Source organism: Perca fluviatilis, chromosome 9 (genome assembly GCF_010015445.1).
Source record: "Perca fluviatilis chromosome 9, GENO_Pfluv_1.0, whole genome shotgun sequence".
In the NCBI taxonomy this organism is placed as follows: Eukaryota; Metazoa; Chordata; class Actinopteri; order Perciformes; family Percidae; genus Perca; species Perca fluviatilis.
The window spans coordinates 36,648,709-36,653,715 of record NC_053120.1 but is presented as its reverse complement, the minus strand read 5'-3'; the positions used below and the strand labels follow the sequence as shown (position 1 = coordinate 36,653,715).

General features: G+C 41.8%; 1 long non-coding RNA gene across 1 annotated transcript; it reads right to left on the bottom strand.

Moving 5' to 3' along the window:
* Positions 1–1,825: 1,825 nt before the first annotated feature.
* LOC120565379 lies at positions 1,826–4,375 on the bottom strand. The gene is made up of 2 exons (XR_005640229.1): positions 4,339–4,375; positions 1,826–2,152 (listed from the first exon to the last, which is right to left on the bottom strand). It is a non-coding gene; the product is annotated as an uncharacterized LOC120565379 (long non-coding RNA).
* Between the last annotated feature and the right edge of the window lie 632 nt (positions 4,376–5,007).

The following is a 5,007-nucleotide window of genomic DNA, read 5'->3' as shown; positions in this document are numbered from 1 at the left end:
TGCCTGCCTCAGCATCCTGGAGGTGTACAGGTCCTGGAGAGTGTTGAAGATAAAAAAGTTAAAACCATGCTTATGTTTTAGTACAATATACTTTTAGGTAAAAAATGTAAATTAAAAATGTAAACTGTTGTGTGACTGAGTGAAGGAATGTTTCAATACTGATTAAGCCTAATCAGCATTTGTCTGGCTCACACCTTCTCAAGCTTCTAAAGAATTGATTAGGTCATATTATTTAGCATGAATGTAGATGCTCTAGAAGACTTATTGTTTAAACAACTTTTGGAGAGCCACTCCCTGCGGGGCCAGACTGGGTTAGAACAAAGGAAATGCATATCTCTGTAGAATCGGCATTACCATGATAAACAACCTTTGTCTGTGACCTAAAGTAAACCTGAAATCAGAGGTGTGTCTTTAACCTGGGACAGTTTCCATTCAGGGAAACACCCACAATTCCAAAGGAATATAATTCCGAACCTGAGAATGTCTCAGGACTGATTGATATAATTCCTGAAGAGGAGGCATGTCATTTCAGTCCGCTGTCAGCTGCAGTGCATCATTTGTTTTTGTCATGTCATTTTCATCGTGTTGTTCATTAAACCTTTTGCTTAACTTTCAATTCGACCCAGGCCTCTCCTTCCTCCTCAGAAATCAAGCGAACACGTCTTTTTAGAATTTCCTTACAAGAGACAATCACCTTCTCAGCAGAGTGGATGATATGACAACAGCCAAAAACAAGTTGAAGTCTATTTTCCTGTCCAGTGATAGCATTGTTAGCATTGCTAAGCCTCTGTCCTGAAAAAAAAGATCCTAAAGCATCCCCTGCTTTATCCTCTAGGCTACTTTAAAATAAATGAGACCATAATTTACTAAATGAACATCATGCTGTGTTGAAGAAGACTTGAAACTAGCGATTGAGACCATAAACTCATTATGAAAATGTTTGCTAAAATAATACATCAAGTGAGAAGTAGGCTCATTTTCTTATAGCCTTCTATAGAGACAGAGTTCTTGGGTGCCTGGATAGCTCAGTTGGTAGAGCAGGTGGCCATATATAGAGGTTTACTCCTCAATGTAGCGGGCCCGTGACCTGTGGCCCTTTGCTGCATGTCATTCCCCCTCTCTTTCCCCTTTCATGTCTTCATCTGTCCTGTCAAAAATAAAGGCCGAAAATGTCCAAAAAATTTTCTTAAAAATAAAGAAAGAAACAGACTTCTTTATGGAGCCAGTGGAGTTGCCCCCTGCTGTAAGGTACAGATAATGCAGCTTTAAGGAGCTTCAGCAATGGATTCACTTCTCAAGCCGCATTCACACAACCTGCATTATCTGTAGAGGGTCTGGCAAAAATGCAGGTCTTTTCATTCATTTTGTGTGTGTTTAAGCTGTGGCGGGGTGCAAAAAATTAAGACAGACTCAATTTTTGGAGAAACGCAACCCCACATCATGCTGCGGTGGCCAATCATGTAAACAGAGATCAGACTTGTCGGTGTGTTTTGAGCCAGAGTCCCGTACAGGAAACAGGAAACATCACTGCCTCTATCGCTGCCACAAGAAAGTTTAAAAACACCAAACACAAGCTCTGAACTGCCCGGGAGTTTGTGGAACAGCTGACTGTTTCCAGCAACAACAAAGCACTCCCTATGTGTGGGAAGTTGTCGCTTGGTGCCACCTAAAGATGTAATCAAGTCCCACCCACAGAGCAGCAGCAGGAGCTCTGATTGGCCAAAGGAGTCTGGCCAATCACAGCCCCTGCAGCTGCTCCGTGTGTTAAATAACATTTAACACAATTACATAAATGAAATGTAGATGTAAAACCAGGAGGTACAGATGGGATGGAAAAGCTGTTTATTAAAGACTACACTTCATAACTGAAATACAGACAGCAAAAAGAATATAAACAGTAAAAAAACTTAAGACTATTATTTTAATTTGAAGACTTTGACACATTCTCCATGATCACTGGAATCCAGCATACAGAAGGTTTTAACAGCATTTCCATACGCGTATAACATCAGCACACAAAAATTAAAACAACATATACTTAAAGACAAGTGAGTTGTGAACAGAAGCCATGACGCAGATGGGGAGGTCTTCCATTCTGCTCATGCAGAGAAGTAAACAGACGCTACGGAGGGCTTTGTTGGCTGAGGGAACTCTGAAAAGGAAAATTATGTTGTTTATTTCCTTAAATACTTCCAAATTATTACAACACTTTGTTTGCATTTCTTTAAACCAATCACAATGGTCTTGGTTGATGCTAAGCTCCAGATGCAGTCTCAGGAAGGAACTTGTTTTGGTGGAACAGTTGCACCCTGCAAAAGAAAACGCCACGTACAATATTAAAGCGTTACTCTCGCCAAAATGCAACCTAGGGTCTTTTTGTGAACGTACCCGAGTCAAACTTTTGTTTAAAAGCATATTTAGGACGGAATTGCCACTTTTAAGATTTACCGTATTTTCGTTTTTCGGTCAAATGGCCTTTTGAATGGGAGTGCTAGGGGCACTTTTATGCTAGCCTCAAAATAGCTATTTTTAAAACACTAAGAAGGCTCGACACAACATGAAACTTTGCTCCAAGTATCACCAGGGGCTCTACACCTTAAAGGAATATTTCACCATTGGAAAGATGAATATATATTTAAATTGGGTCACTTATGTAGTAGAAATGTGAATCTTTTCGGCTTCTAGGCCGAGAAAAGCCAGAAAATGTGTTTTTGGCTCATGTGGATGAAAGACACCAAATCCCAGAATGCACTTGCTTCGCTGCTTTAGCGTCTACTCCCAAGCCACGCCTACCCTTTACAGACAGACAGTGAGGCGATCAACTCAACAAGTGTGTTTTATTGTCATTTCAACCATATACACGAAAAAACGTTTCACCGTGGCTCAAGTGGTGTTACATATTTAAAACATATACTTTTTTGCCACAGCTGATACATTATCCGGACTTCTTTAATTGTATTGATTGATAGCTCCAGAGTGAACAGAACTGTGTCCATGGCAACACTCTGCTATGCATGGCAACGGTGTGTTATCCTTAACAGCGGTCTGTTATGTAAGGGTTAATGCCCGACGAGGTGTCCATTGTCAGGTATTAATGGACGACGGCGAGGCGTGAACCGTCCGCCGAAGTCCATTAATACCTGACAATGGACACCTCGAAGGGCATTAACCCGCTTATACCATGGTCACTTGCCAAATAACATATTTTTAAAACATTAGTTCATATTTTAATTAGTTTTACAATCGAAATCTAAAGTTTATACCAAAAAAACTAACTCCCGTTTCCGTTAATTGCCTGGACGGTTTGACTAATACCTGGAACAATCATTCCCATCCATCAGGTTCTTATGCAATGCAAACGTTGTTCTCCCCACCAGGAATTAGGAAGAACCTTAGATACGACTTGCCTCCCTTAGCAACCGGAGATATTTATATAATCCGCTCAGCTGATAGAACCCTTCAGTTTAGCTACGAGCCAGAAAGCTAACGCTATGCTAGCAAGATCCAAAGTCAATAACATTGTGTACAGTTGGCAATCAGTAAAAATAATTTGACAGTATGTTGAACAACAAGACAAGCTAGCTATCCAGCCATGTCATTGTCCCCAAAACAATATAACGACTTTTACGAAGAATTTGATCCGCGATGTGTAACGTTACTGTCGGCTGCAGCGGCGCAGCCTGAAGCAGCGAGCTGAACAGTGAACGGGATGTGAGATAACGTTATTCGCTGTGAAACAAAGTCAGTCCAGAGGGCCAGTATAACTGACTTCTTGCAGCCTGTGTGTTTTAGTGCCATCCTGTGGTGTTCAGAGGACGAGTTGGAAATAATAAATCCACATTTCCTTTTTGATTTAATGTAGCGCATTCATATAGAACAGTAAACAGTCAGTTTCACCGAACTCCTTTAGTAGGTGTCCTCTATCACTTTTTAATGGACACCCTGCAGCCAATCAGAATCGAGTATTTACCCAGACCATGGTATAACAAGAAATAACAGACTGCATTCTACATTAGAATTCAACCAAGCCATGAAAGAAGGCTAACACTTAGCTACTAGCATTAGCTCTTGGTGGGCTGTGGTATAAACATTGAGTATAAACACAGCCGTAAATTTGCGTGGGATGTAGAATGGTCGGCATTTTACAGTCACAAACTCCACCAGCAGTTAGCAGTTAGCAGTTAGTTGGATACAAATCACCCATTTTCTGCAAAAGGCAGTCCGGGGTAACACAGCCCACCTCCACTAGTAGTCTTACCCGGTGACAGAGCAGCAGGCTGATTGTCCGGTACAGCAATATTTCCACAACAACAAAAACACTGCAGTCTCTGAACTCACGTTGGGAGTTTCGTTGAAGTTGGATGTAGTCCAGTTTGTTTAATGAGCGGACACTTGCAAGCAGGATTGGTGGAACAGGTGGCCGGCTAGCGTTAGCTTTCCACCGGCACACTCGTTCAACGCTCCCCGCTGATGAGGTCTCTTTACCGGCCAGAGGCATCGAGCACCACCGCTGGTCTCCATGCAGGTGAAGCTTGCGTAGTGTGTTGAGTATTGCGTCTGTAATAAAGTGTCCTGCATATTCTCCGATGTGTGCCAATGTATCCCGGTGGTACGCGTGTGCGGTAGTTTGAATGCACATAATTGTTGTTCTAAAATTTTCGTCGGGATGAACAGTTTCTGCTCGTGCTGAGAAGCTAAGCGAGGATTCAAGATGGCTGACACTTTTTTTTTCCTCGGCAATCTCCGGAAAAAGCCGACAGTCCAACCCCCTATGGGCAATGCGGAAGTGGCTCCTATAGTGAGTTGTTTAAAACCTTTCTTTTTGGTAAACTCTGGGTACACTTTGAATTGAAATGTGCTATACAAATAAAGCTGCCTTGCCTTGCCTTACACAAACAATGTTGTCAATGCTTTTGTTAAGGTGTAGAGCCCCTGGTGATACTTCGAGCAAAGTTTAATGTTGTGTCGAGCCTTCTTAGTGTTTTAAAAATAGCTATTTTGAGGCTA